The sequence below is a fragment of the Carassius auratus genome, chromosome 44, assembly GCF_003368295.1.
Source record: "Carassius auratus strain Wakin chromosome 44, ASM336829v1, whole genome shotgun sequence".
Classification (NCBI taxonomy): Eukaryota; Metazoa; Chordata; class Actinopteri; order Cypriniformes; family Cyprinidae; genus Carassius; species Carassius auratus.
This window is the reverse complement of record NC_039286.1, coordinates 3201297-3215845: the sequence shown is the minus strand read 5'-3', so window position 1 is coordinate 3215845 and position 14549 is coordinate 3201297. Positions and strand designations below refer to the sequence as shown.

The 14549-nt window shown below is 36.0% G+C and overlaps 1 protein-coding gene across 1 annotated transcript in view; it reads left to right on the top strand.

Moving 5' to 3' along the window:
* The first annotated feature begins 13512 nt into the window (after positions 1-13512).
* The window catches only part of LOC113062142 (collagen alpha-1(XXII) chain-like), a 53708-nt gene continuing 52671 nt past the window's right edge, over positions 13513-14549 (top strand). Inside the window, exon 1 of the mRNA XM_026231763.1 lies at positions 13513-13573. The gene's annotated coding sequence lies outside the window, so the exon portion shown is untranslated. The remainder of the gene's footprint in view (positions 13574-14549) is intronic.

Genomic DNA, 14549 nt, shown 5'->3' with positions numbered 1-14549 from the left:
ATACGGATTCAAACTGTCAGAACAACATACTGTTTATTGTTTTTGCCTTTATTGAGAAAACTTGCAATGAGCATTTCAATTTGTTTGTTTGTCTTATTTGTTGTGTGTGCATGACATAGTGTGGCCGGCTGAAATCTTCATATGACTTGGGGTGAATTAAAAATTTGAATAAAAAAAAAAAATAGTCAATTTCCATCTTCTCTTATCGAGTGCTCTCTGATTGGCTGAGTTTCTGTGTCATATGACAATTTGCATAAACACATACATTAGCTTTACTGGTGATGGTAAGTGTTTCTACTGTATATATGCACATATATTTTATGCACTGCAAATAGTGTTATTTTAGTATAATTGAGAAAGTATATATATTTTTTTCATATTATGAATTAGATTTTATTTTTGTATTTTCCAATTTAATTTTAAATGTTTAATTTTGTTGTGTTTTGTCATTTTTAATGTCTACAGTATATACAGTTTTTATTCATTTTTATTTCAGATTTAGTTTGTTGTGTTGGTACATCAATTAAAACTGTTGCAAGTAAAAGCTCCTAGCTGAAATAAATTCAAGGTTTTTAACATTTTATTTTAAGATTTTATTTTAATTATCAGTTAATATTTATTTCAAAACAAACAAACAAAAAATATATAACTAGATTCATCAGTGTTATTTGTTATTTAAATATTTTGAATCAGTTTTAATTAAAGTTTTAAGTTTGTGCATTTTCCCTCTATTTTTTTTTAAATGCCTTCATAGTTTTTTTTCTTCAGATTTAGTTATTCACATTAGACAATTAAAATGAGAAATGTTGTTTAATATATATATATATATATATATATATATATATATATATATATATATATATATATATATATATATATATATATATATATATATATATATATATATATATATATTAAAATCCAATTTTTTTAGTTAGTGTTTAATTTAATAATAATAATAAAAAAAAGGATTTTCATGGTTTTAGTTTATAGTTACTATAGTAACTGCTTAGCACTTGAACTGACCAACACAATCACTATTCACATCTGTGTGCATGATTTTTTGACAGTTACTGTTTGCAAATAACCATGTTGCCAAAATCTTTTTCTGTTTCTAGTGCTGTCAATAAGAGTGCGCCAAGAGTGTGTTCTCTCTGGGCCCAAAATTAGACTGGTTTCTCAGTGCATGATGGGAAGTGAGAGGTGCTGCTATAATCGGTGGTAAATCAAAGGGCTATCACACCACACAATTCCTCCCACCTTATCTCTCACATCAGGATCTCTCCAGCAGCTGTCGAAAGCCAATGTACGAGTCCTTTGTGTGCCATACAGAATATTCAGTAGAACTCCTCAAGACGGCATTTAAACTTTAACTATGCAAATAAATCAAATGCTGCAATGTTTATTGCTGCTGTATACAGTCGGTCTGCTGTGGTTATGTACCATGGAACCAGTAAACCATAGTAAACAGAAGATCTCATAATGTGACCAACTGATCAAAACAGCATATCTACAGACTCTAATATCCAACACAAATCTCTGCTTAAAATCAAGAAATGGCATGAAAGATCATTTTCCACTTTTGAAGTAGTTTTTATTGTTTATGTATTACATTTCATGACACAAATCTTAGTTTATATGTATAGTTTAGTTTTATATATATATATATATATATATACACACACACACATGCATGAACATGTTTAATATTTACCCCAAACAAAATCATATACAGTACATTAACCAAACACTTGCTGAACCAGTATGGTAAAATAAATATACATTTTCAAAAAATTAAAAATACATTTTATAGAGCTTAGGATGGTCTTTTCTGTTGTTGTTAAACTGGGAGACCAGCTATACCAGAACATCTTAACCAGGCTGAAATCAAACCATCTTAAACCGACTAAAATTAGAAAAGCCTAGGCTATTTTTAAACATTCCAAACTTGAAAGGATTATTTATCTGAGAAAAACCTCAGATTATGTTATTCATACATTTCATATTTTGCTCTTACTAATTAGTTCACACTGTATTGGCACCAACATTTTAGTTATATTGTCACAAAAAAAGAAACCCTCATAAGCCTTGTTTTAACAAGTGTGAGCATCTAAAGCTTCAGACGACAAAACTGCAGCACTTATAATAAACAGTTTTATCGTGTGTTCATGTTAATATAATTATAATTATTGGCGTTAACAGGCTTTAAATAAATACAACAGGCTATGAAAAGATAATAGATTGTTATTGTGAAGTGTGATCTGAGAGTAAACCTGGCTTATACACAGTGGAGGAAACACCAGCTTCTCAATGTGTGAAAACTATATGAAGAATAGTGAGGGAGCAATTAAGACTGAGTGAGGGGGGGGGGGGGGGGGGGTCCTGTTTGTGGAAACCACACTCACATCTTCAGTGTAAGAATATAAATCTGTCATTTTCTGCCGACAAAAAGCGTTGTGTGTTAGTTAATGAGAACAGCATTTGTTCCAGACAGGTATGGAAGCTACTACAGCTGTGTCAGTAAGTACAAGTTTTTATTAGCACATGTATATTTCATCATGCATATTTCAGCGCAGTAAAACTTTAATAAAATAGCTACATCTCAGTGACCATACATCCTATTTTTTTCCCAGACATGTCAAAGTTTTTGCATTGTTTGCCTACTGACATGTTCGCTGCAGTTATGTGTTATATTGCATTGCTTTGACCGATCACTGTAGATCCCACCTTTTTGCATGCCACAATTGGTCGATTAATGCCTGCAAGCTATTGGTCGAACTACTTTTTAGTCATTACCTTTAGTAAGTATGAAAACAATAGAAAAACAAAGCCAACCCGGACACTTAGGATAATTTATAAACCCCAGCCAGGTCCTGACCTGGAAAAAGAGGATGTATTGGTCACCCTAGATGAGACTCATTTTAAATGCACAACATCTACTGAAATACCCCATGTTTTTTATTACATTTTTTTTTCTTCTTTGTGGAATAATTGATAAATAGTATTAGGTATGATAATATTTTTTTTTCTTTTTTTTCTGAATTGCCAAAGTGCCATTTTATGCAAGCGTCTTGAATCAATAAAATAAATTTTAAAATAAAATAAAAATAAGCAACAAACATATTTAAGTTCGGTACCAAGACATTTCTTATTTTAATTTAGTTTAACTTGATGTACCTGCTCACATAACTAAAACTTAAAAATCAAACATAAAATATAAAAACAAAATTTTATTATTAATAAAATACTGTAATAGTAATGCAATACTAAAATAACACTGTCCGTTAGTCACTGTATTACCACTCGTGGTTTATTGCTTTACTCTGTTGAACACAAGTTTCTATTCTGCAGCAGTTTTTGCCAGGTGCCATAAGTGTATAGATCACAGTTCAGACTTTTCTTCCAAGAATTATGAGTTTATATCTCGCAATTGCTAGTTAACATCTTGCAATTTGGAGTTTATGTCTATAGCCTATATATATATATATTTTTTTTTTTTTTTTTTTATAAATGATCAGAATTACTGGAAAGAAAATAGTTCAAATTGTGAGATATAAAATGTTTATAACGTAAAAATTGTGATATAAAAAGTCACAGTTACTTGATTTTTTTTAATCCTGTGACAGAAACAAACTTCCATTAAGGCTAGGTGATATCAACAAAGCAAAGTCAAGTTAGCATTTTTTTCTTTAGAGTAAAATGCATGAGGAATGATTTACAATAAGATTAAAGTGAACCTAAGAAAGTAAATAGAGTCAAATTGAATTTTATTTTGACTTATCTTCATAACCCAGAGCGTATTAGATTCTGTGGCACAGTGTGTTTTTATAAAGAGCTGATTTCTTATGCTAATCACAGCGCTGTCATTGGTAATGCAGTATATTAGCTAATGCGCTAGCAAATAGATATTCTTTTCACTTTTTTCCCAGTTCCCTGTAAGGTTGCAGTTCAACAGCCTCTATGACATCAGCATCCACAGTGTTTCGTGGATCTACAGCTGGATGCCGCCCTTTATCGAGTAGGTGGAAGCGAATGTTCCGCGGCCCTATTCATCTCCCACGGCTCCTCGCTAATTAAGCTGTCAGGCTGCTGTTTGAGGCCGGGGGAGAGCGACAGCATAAGAGCAGTGGTGGAGCGAGGCTGGATCTCTGGTGCTGGATCCAGCCTGTAATTTAAACACAGCTCAAAAGAGATTCAGCACCCGGCCAAGCCACCCGAGGAGCGGAGCTAACCTCTCTCTTTATATATCACTGATATGAACGGTCTGTCTAATATGCAGGTGCTGAGAGAGAGAGATATTAAGCAACCTTATATAAACATGCATCTGTTGCAACTGAGAAGCTGAGATTTAAAAAGAAAAAAAGTGGAAAGTGTGTGTGTGTACACATACAAATACATACGTTTCATACATTTCATAAGCTCTTTAAATTTTAATAAAGAGTAATGAAAATTTCAGCTAATGCACTAGGCATTCTGGGTCAAAACTTCATCAAAAATGACTTGGGAGTACAGGCTGTTCTTTTATCCCACAGAATAGGCCTATCCCTTTGCACCAGATTGCCATTATGTCAAATAAATTATATTTGCATACTAAAGCATGCAAATCTCAAATGATTCAAACTCCAAAAAAACAACTATATTGATTTTGTGGTGCTTCAGGACTGAAACAGGTGAAAGCATGGGAGCATTTTCTTCCCCATCATGGGTCTGTCTGGAGAACCGCAGAGCCAACCGTCACAAACCTGGTGAGATTCTCGTCTTTGCTATAATAACCTCTTTTTCTCTTTGCACTACAGGTGTTTGACATTTCAGCAGAAACAACTTCAGACTGAGACACGTTCAATAAACTCCACCAGCCATCTGACAAAGAAAATCATATTTTTCTCTATTAGGACCGCTGGAAACATCTCGAGAAAGCTGTGAGAACAACTCAGAGACACAAAATTGTATGCGTTAGAAATTTGCACAAACTGTCACATTTTAAGGTATGGAAGGAAAGCTTAGAATGATATTAAACACTCATACTTTTGATCTCATCTCTTCTCAGATCAAACTCATTTTCTCACCTGGCGGATGACAAAACAGGTGAAAATCTCCATATACTTGGGCCAGTAAGTCACAACTGGGCAAAATCCTAGCAACCACATAACAACCCTCTGGCAATCACTCAGATCACGCTAGCGACCACTTAGTAACACCAAAGTAGCCACCCAGAACACATTGGCAACCACTCATCAAAACCCTGGCAGGCACCCAGAATAACACTTAGCAACACCAACAGTCACCTAGAACATCCTAGCATCTATTGAAGAGCCCCTTGACAACCACCAGAACACCCTAGCAACCAGTAATGAGCAATCTGGCACCCACCTAGAACACCCTGGCAATCACCTAGATCACCTTAGTGGCCACTTGTAGGCACCCAGAACACCCTAGAAAACTTAGCAACACCCTGGCAGCTATTCAGAACACCTTAGCAACACCCTGGTAACCACCCAAAACACCCCAAGTGACCACCCAGATCACCCTAGCAACTTCATGGCAACCACCCAGAACACCTTAGCAACACCCTGGCAGCTACCCAGATCGTCTTAGTAACACCCTGGCAATCTACTAAACTTTGACAAGCACTTAGCAACACCATTACAGACACCCAGAACACTTTGGCACCTCAAAAATAATGACTTTATTCAACAATTCCTTTGTCAACGGTTTCCTCACTCCACATCACTGTATGCTGTGTACGCTCTTCTGTGTCCTCCACGCCACTAGGATGCGCTGTTTTATTTCAAATCAAAGCAAAATACACATAGAAACAGCGCATCCTTGTGGAGCGGAGGACACAGAAGAGCAAACGCAGCACGGTGATATGGAGTGACACAGAGGAGACCATTGACAAAAGAATTATTGAATAAAATGGTTTATTTTTTTTTCGTCCATAACAAAAAATGTTCCCATCGCTTCATATAACCCAGATTGCACGTCTGATAGCAAATGGAGTATTTTTCACTGTGACTTTTCATACCTTTTATGGACCTTGATACCGTTATTTACTTGGCAGTCAATGGGACAGTCTCAAGCCTCCCGGTTTTCATGCAAAATATCTTTTAAATATCTTATAATTGTGTTCCGAAGACGAACAGATTTTTTACGGGTTTGGAACGACATGGGGGTAACTGATTAATGACAAAATTTAAATTTTGGGGTGGAGTATCCCTTTAAATCTTCTGTTTTTGCGGTAGCATCACTGTTGAAGAGTAATTAGCTGGTGAAGTGGATTTATTTATTGTGGAATTAATGAAAGTTATCTTATGTATTGTAGTGAAAGATTTTAAAATGAGCAGTCGTTCATAAATTCTTACTAGCTTACCTTGACGCTGTAGAAATAAAAATAGAAGACAGAAGACAAACAACGAGGGCGGCACTAAAAAGGGGCGGAGCTACATAAGGTCTATAAGTATTCAAAGTTTATGTGGTGTTCGCCTGTGCTGGCTTTGAAGTGAATGTGTTATTGCATTGCTAGCTCCTCACAGCCCAAAAAAATATCATGAACCAGAGCAAAAATTAATATGGAGACAGGAAGTGCACAAAAACAGAATTATCAGCTGCTTCCATCTGAACACTTCCATCTGTGAGCGAGCGGATCAGGACAGATGGATACAGCTGGCTTGAAGGCCTGGGGTTTCAGGCAGATTGTTACAATTCTTCAGCAGATTTGAGCACTGATGCTTTTTATGCCTGTTGCCCTTTTGAAACCAATTTCGGTGTCTTTGCACTCATACCGTGTAAATATATGGTCAGCTCTGTTTTTTCCAGCGCTCAGATCGAGTCTGGATTACGACAGCAATTTCCCTGCTCTGGGTCACCAAGATCAGCTTCACTCAACACCACGGCCATACATATAATCCCATCAGCCCCAGCATGGAAGAAGAGGATTTCAGGGTGACTATGAAGACTCGGACAGAAGATTAGGCCACTGGATATCTCATTCCACTCCACAAATGGAGAATAAGATCCTCAAAACGGGGGATTGTTTGTTTGCTTTGCATTTCCACATTAGAGTTTATCTGTTGTTTTTAGCCAGAGAATTCATAATTGAGAGAAAAATTGTGATTTATTTTTTCTTTTTTTCTGAGAATGTCCAAGCAAAACATTCTGCAGTGAATTCTGTATTCCACAATGTGATACGCTTAACTTGGCCTTTCAATTCAAAAGCAATTACGTTTTATTTGACACAATATTTTATTTTTGAAATGAATGCATACATTGATTTAAAATAAAATGTTAAAAAAAACCCATTTCTTTCTTTTTTTATGTAATTAGATTTTTTTTTTAGGCATTATACAGTATATAGCATGCATTATTCATATTGTAGTAAACTGCTATCTGTAGTGCCATCTAGTGGCTGCTCACAAAATAATAATTTTCTACTAAACGTTTGAAAACAAAATGTGTTTGTCAGTTAAGAGGAAAGGTGGCCATGTGTTCAAGAGAACACATGTGGGTTTGTGTGTGAGTGTGTTTCTGTGCGCGTGTGTGTGAGAGCTGGCTTTGATACCAGCAGAGATCACACACCTGCACACTGACCCCAATACTCATAAGGATCTTGCTGTCAGTCTCTAAGACAGCTGTCAGTCTAATGCACTCTCTCTCTCTCTCTCTCTCTCTCTCTGCAGAGTCACGGTCTCATGCAGGACAGAGGAAAAACAAACACAGGGCCTTATGATTTGACAAAAACACACTCAGGAAATTATGGCATCAGTTGTGAGTATTTAATCCTTCTATTGTATTCTATTGTATTCTATTCTATTCTATTCTATTCTCTGTTACAGAAAAGTATTATTCTTATTACCAAATTACCAAAATGTGTTATTTTGATGTCACAAAATATCTGTGGACAAGCCACAAATACAAATAAGAAAAATAATAATAAATCTTATAAATAAAATCTTGTAATTCTATTTTAGTATGAATTATAAGCATGGCAAATTATTATAGATTAGTAATTTGTTTGTTGAAGTATTATTTGTGATGATGCATTTTCCTGTTTTCCACTTTTGCAATTAAACTGGCGTCTTTTTTGCATCAAAAATAAAACAGTTTGTGGCACCAAAGTGTAACAAAAAAGTTTTTTAGAATATTGTAATAATAAAAACAAAGATTGTCATAATAAAAACAAAATGTCAATTTTCATGTTTAACATTTTCATTTTTTATGAAGAAATTCATATTCATGCGCATTATTGCTTTTACAAAACCTAAATGTTGAACCTGTTTACTGTCACTCACATTTTTGAACATAGACTTGACAATGCATGATCCAAACCTAATTTTTTATAATTCATGACTGAAAACATTTTACATTTACATTTAGTAATTTAGCAGATGCTTTTATCCAAAGCAACTTACAAATGAGGACAGTGGAAGCAATCAATATTAACAAGATAGTAATGATATATAAGTGCTATAACAAGTCTCAGTTAACTTAAACGCAGTACACATAGCAAGGGCTTTTAAATAATATAATAAAGAAACAATAAACAGATAGAATAGAAAAAGAATAGAGCAAGCTAGTGTAAGAGGTCTTTTTTATAATTGTATAATAGCCTAAATGAAAGGAAAAAAGAATACAAAAAGATTAGAAGGGTAGTTTAAAGATGGAAGAGATGGGTTTTAAGCCGATTCTTGAAGATGGTTAAGGACTCAGCTGCTCGGGTTGAGTTGGAGAGGTTATTCCACCAGGAGGGAATGACATGATTTTGTAACATGATTTTGATGTACTATTTTTTTTTTTATAATGCAATGTTTGAATGTTATATGGGTTTCAATATTTAATTTTGAAATTTTAAGTTTTCAAGTGATATATAATTTCTGATGATTTCTAAAGTGTGATAGAGAAAAAGGCAACAAACAAGACTTTTTTTTTTTTTTTGACAAAGGTCAAAACTTCTGTTATGATGTACTGTAGGTTTTTGAGGTGCACTCTTGTCATAAATGAATCTATTACTTTTCCTACATAATTTTTTACAAAAAAGATTGGTAAAATATCTATTTAGGAGTCTCCAATGATATATAGTTTGTCATGATTAGATTAGGATTTAATATCAATATAGTAAAGTAAACGTAGGCGTCCCACCGAGGGAATGGGTGACAGTTATTAAGCATAAGCCATCAGATAATCTTAAGGAACAAATTCAAGTGTCTCCAAAGTTTCCGATGGTAGTGTGTAGGCCTATTATTGATACATGTTCCATTATATCTAATTGTCAGTATTCAATACTTGTCATTGTCACAATTCTGCATTTGTGTGTTACAGATGCAGGAGAGTTTGATCTGTCAGGGGAAAAATGCAATGATCCATGTAAGTGGCTGTGACATTCGGCTGGTGTCTAAAAAGGGCCGTCTCTCACGCACACCTGCCCTCCATCTCTTATCAACACATGCTGAGGATCCAGCTCAGCCCTCTGAGCGAGAATCTGAGAATCTCCCCCCGAGACGCCCTCTGAAACTCACTCCGCTAGAGCTCCCCCTAGAGGTGCAGCGGCAGAAGCTCAAAAGTGCTCAAGAGGCCAAAGCAGCAGGCTGTAAATCAGATGGGAAGTATCCGAGAAAAGCAAAAGTTTGTTGGCAGGACGGCCCAGATAAATCGCCAGGACGCTCCCCGCTGAGTACCATCACAGAGCCACACAAACCACAGCTACCTGTCAATCAATTCAAGCTTGCTTCTGATAGGCTAGCGGGGAGAGAGGCAGAGCATATGGACGGTAATCCGACAGTCCACTCGACATGTGCTCCCGAAAATGTCTGCCAATCAGAGCACGACAACAGCCAATCAGCCGCTCCCGCTAAGAACCAGGATGCAGTCAAGCGGCGCTTAAGACTGCGAAGAACCGATCGGCTAGAAGAGGCTCAAAGCAAATCCAGCTCATCAGCAGGTGGATTATCTGCTGATGAGAGCAAACTGGCCTCAGCTGGCCCTGGCAAGGGTCAACACTCTGCTGAGAAGGCCCTGCGAGACGCCAGCCGTGTGCTGGAAAAGGCATCATGGAGGAACCCGCGGGAACCTGCGACTGAGGCAGTGGGTAAAGTTGGGAGACGGATGGCTGTTAATGACATTGCGGAAGCCGTACTCTGACTCTCTGACCTGAAGAGGAAGTGCAGCACGTGCTGTTGGGGTTAGAGACTTGAACATGGCATTAGAGTCATGTTTATGGAGGATTTTCCATCTTGGGTTTAGATGGGAAAACAGCTGAGATGAAGCCTGCAGTAATGTAGAAAACAGCATAACATTACTGATCTAAATATATAGGGTATATTTATACTTTGATTATCTTAAAATAAACTCAGATCAGGAAGGACCTTTAAATGAATATGATTACACCACTAAATTATTATTTTATTTATTAATTTTTTGCAATGTGTCATAATGTTCAGATTTAGGTTATGGAAGTGTATGCATATATAGTGCATTTTTTTTATTAAATAATTCCTGATTTGCCTATAGATATAAACATAACATTAAAAAATAAAATAAAAATAAAAAAGTACTGTGATTAATGTCCTGGTAAAAATGGATTATATCTATAAGTTAGCCTATTTACTTGTGGTGTAATGCCTTAAAATATTGATTTAGGTTTAAATTATTTTATCAAGGAGAAAGTGAATCGGTCAAGTGTGCAGTTTTTAATTATAAAACAAAATTATTTCATAGCAGAATGCTACAGTTGACAATTCTGAATACAGTATTCCTTTTGAGTCGTATACAATCCATTAATGATTATTGATTTTTGTTGCTAAAAATAGAACGCCCATATTGACAGTCTAAGCCACAAATTTGTCGATACTGTTTATGGCAGCCAATAAAAATTTAAATGATCACTGTGTTTCTTTTCCTTTTTACACAAATCAATGAAATTTTGCTGTGTCTGACACATACAGATCCGTCTGTCTGTCTGTCTGTCTGTCTGTCTGTCTGTCTGTCTGTCTGCCTGACCCAAGCTGGTTTGTGTTATTTGTTGTTGATCAACTGGCTACCAAAGGACAACACCATTTAAGATGCTGATATAGAGGCACTAGAGTTATAATTTTTGCATTATGTTAAAGTAACAGGCAGCAAATACAAAAGCCTTCTTTCCACAATTCAGATGTAAGCTGTAATTAAATGTTTCCATAATAAAATCTTCATGTCTGAATTACATTTATATTCTTACATGTCTCCTTAAGCTCAAAGCACATGTGAACTTCACTTCACCTCCTTGTCAGTCTTGTAGATCTGCATCTGTGCTGACCCATCAGTTGTCCTCTGCTGGACTTTGCCCTGAGCTAAAGTTAGTGTGACCTCCAGCGGGACCCCTTTACAAAGATAGAGGATGGAAATAGATCTAGTTTCTTTTCAACGAGACGAAGCAGTTACTTCCTGAACAGTTTTGTTGTCAGATGTTTATTTGCTCTGTGGCTCGGTTGTTGATATGTTTTACTGTGCATAAAGATGGGATTTAGTGTGTGTCCCATGTCTGTGAAAGTACTCTGCGCTGAGATGCCCAGATGAGACATGAAAAGTAAGACAGGAGGAAAAAGGAAAAGACGAGAAAGCAGGGGTCCTCAGAGACACAGCGTGCGCATAGGAGATCTGGGATGTTCAGACTCAAAGAACAAGATGGTCAGATAGGAAAAAAACAACAGAAGTCCTGCCTGTTGACGTGAGCTCAGTGTAGTTAACACAATAATCTCTTAAGGTACAAACAGTTTTAACTGGGTGTCCTCTGAGAGATTTAGATGCTATTTTGATTTAAAATATCTTTGTTTAAAGAGGTTAAAAGTATTTGTCTATCCATCCATCCATTATTCTAATTACTGCATCCATTCATTCATCTGTCATTCCTTCTGTATTTCTGTATGTCAATTGTTCTATCTCTATCTATCCAGCCATCCATTATTCTATCTATACAATTCCATAGTCCTTTCTATCTATCTGTCTCTCTTGTTTCATCCATCCATCCATCCATGGTTTATTCCTTCCATCTATTGTTCTATCTATATCAGTCCATCCATTGTTCTGTCTATCTCTCTGTCGTACTGAACTAGAAATAACTCTAATAATATTTTTGTCATGAGATTAAACAATAAAAATAAACACCATCTTAAGAGGATTAAATCAGTGTGAACACACGGTCTCAAAGTCTCACTAATGAATAAAACATGACTGAACCACAATCACTTCCAGTATATTGCACTTAAAATAGGCTTGATTCAATCCCATGGATTCTTCAACATAGTATATTAAACGTTAGTGCCAGAGTTCAGATGCAGAAAATGGGTCGGATGAAATGGGTTACATTGGTTGTACAGAACTGGTGGGTTAGAATTTCTGTTTTTTGATTGGGTGTCTTCAACCAAGTACCTGGAGGGCCACTGTCCTGCAGAGTTTAGCTCTAATTTGCCTCAACAACATGCCTGGAAGTTTCTAGTATGCCGAGTAAGACTTACTATTAGCTGGTTCAGGTTTAATTGGGGATGGAGCTGAACTCTGAAGGACAATGGCTCTCCTGGATTGGACACCCCTGGGTTAAGCCATCTAAAGTTTTGGAATAGTTTGAGCTGTATAAACTATAAAACAAACTATATACAGTATTGTATTCAATAGGTTTGTTTGCTTTTCAGAACTGAACTGAAAATGCTTCTTAAAGTACAATTCCAATGTTTGGAATGCCATAACTACAGTATAATTTGTATTAGTTATATTCATGTTATTCTGTGTAAAAAATAAATAATAATAATAATAAATTATTAAAATATAAACTTGTGTATACCAGGTGGAAGAATAGTTTATTTCTTGGTATGCATTAGCTGGGTTGAATTATAAGTCTACAAAATTCCTATAAATTACAATTCAACTTCCTGTTCATTTAATGAATTTCATTGACTGAAATGGGGCCAATGTTTCTATTATGAATTTTGCACAACCCTGGAGCATTTACATTTGAAAAGAACCACTCTGCTCACATTCTCTTCATTATTCAACTTTTCAAACTGCTTCACTCATTTGACATATTTCATAGACAAAACGTTGTCTAGCATTTACCCATCAGCCCCACTGGCAACCTGTGGTTGGCTCAGCCTGGCCTAGAAAGAAAACTCTAATCTTAAAGCCAAGGAGACAAGAGAGAGAGAGAGAGAGAGAAAGTGAAGGAATGTGAGTGAAAGAAAAAGAAAGAGATGAGGAGAAAGAAAGTGACCAAAACATCCCAGGAAGTTGCTCTATAATTGGCGCAGACTGTCAGAACCCTATTTTATGTGCATGAACAGGGCAGGGCAGCCATCTCGTCCCCACTGAAACCCAACACTTAGAGGAGCAGTTTCTCATCCCTCCCACCAAACAGCAGAGGAGAGCAGACTCCACAACACTCTGCTCCTCACTGCAGGATTTCTGTGTGTGTGTGTGTCATCACACCTGTGTATGACCTTACCTGGAGCTTTATTTCTAGGAGGATGCTGTTTTGACACTTTAGGTGTCTGTGAGGAGTGTTTCTAGAGGTTAAAGAAGAACTTCTTGTTCCTATGAATTGACAGCACAGGTAAGAGACAAGTTTATCATTCATATCCCATCAGTACACACACCTATGTTATAGTGTTTAATTTTTTATATTTTATTCTAGAGTAGCCATCATGTTTCGATACCTCAGTCTGGTCTACAGTGCATGGTTTCTTTGTTCTTCTACTTTTTTTGGAGAACTTTAAAAGAAAGAAAGGCTGGTTTTTACATTTCAGAAGGGGGAGAGTGAAGCTTTCTGGATTATTCATCTGCAGGTTGCTCCCATGCTGGTCGTTTAGCAGAGTTTGGAGTTTGGCCGAAGCCAGACCATGGAGTGTTAGAGGAGATAGACACACTAAAGGGTTTCAGAGCCTCAAATCTAGAAATGTAACTGCAGACGATAAAAAAAAGATAAAAACTGACTTTAGATGGTTGTGAAAATTGAAAATTGTTCAAGAATGAAATGACGGAGGTAACTAGGTTAGTCAATTGGGTTGGTGACCAAAATATTGTAAGTAATCAAGTTAAATAAAAAATCATTCATAATAACTAAAAGGAGGTCAATGAAAATAATCCAGGTTATAGAGCTGGTAACCAAACAATTGTATGTTACTGAGCTGTTAAACAAACAATAGTATATTATACTGTATGTCAAGTAACTAAAAGTTGTATGTTAGTTGATGAAAAATATGTGACCAAAATATTTCTATAGAATATTAATTATGTTTCGCTTATAGAGCTGGTAAAGCAAAAAATAGTGTGTGATACTGTTCATCTGGTAACTAAAAGGTTGATGAAAAAAATGCTGGTCATAAAGCTGGTAACCAAAACCTTGTTGCTTATCGAGCAGGTAAACCAAATATAGTACGTTATCCTCCTGTATGACTAGTAACTAAAAAGTTGTAAGGTGGTCGATGAAAAGAATGCAAGTCATAGGCCTGGTAACCATATGATTGTAAACTGTAGGGATGGTAAACTAAACGTTTTAGATCTGGTAATTGAAAGGTTTCAGGCAGAGG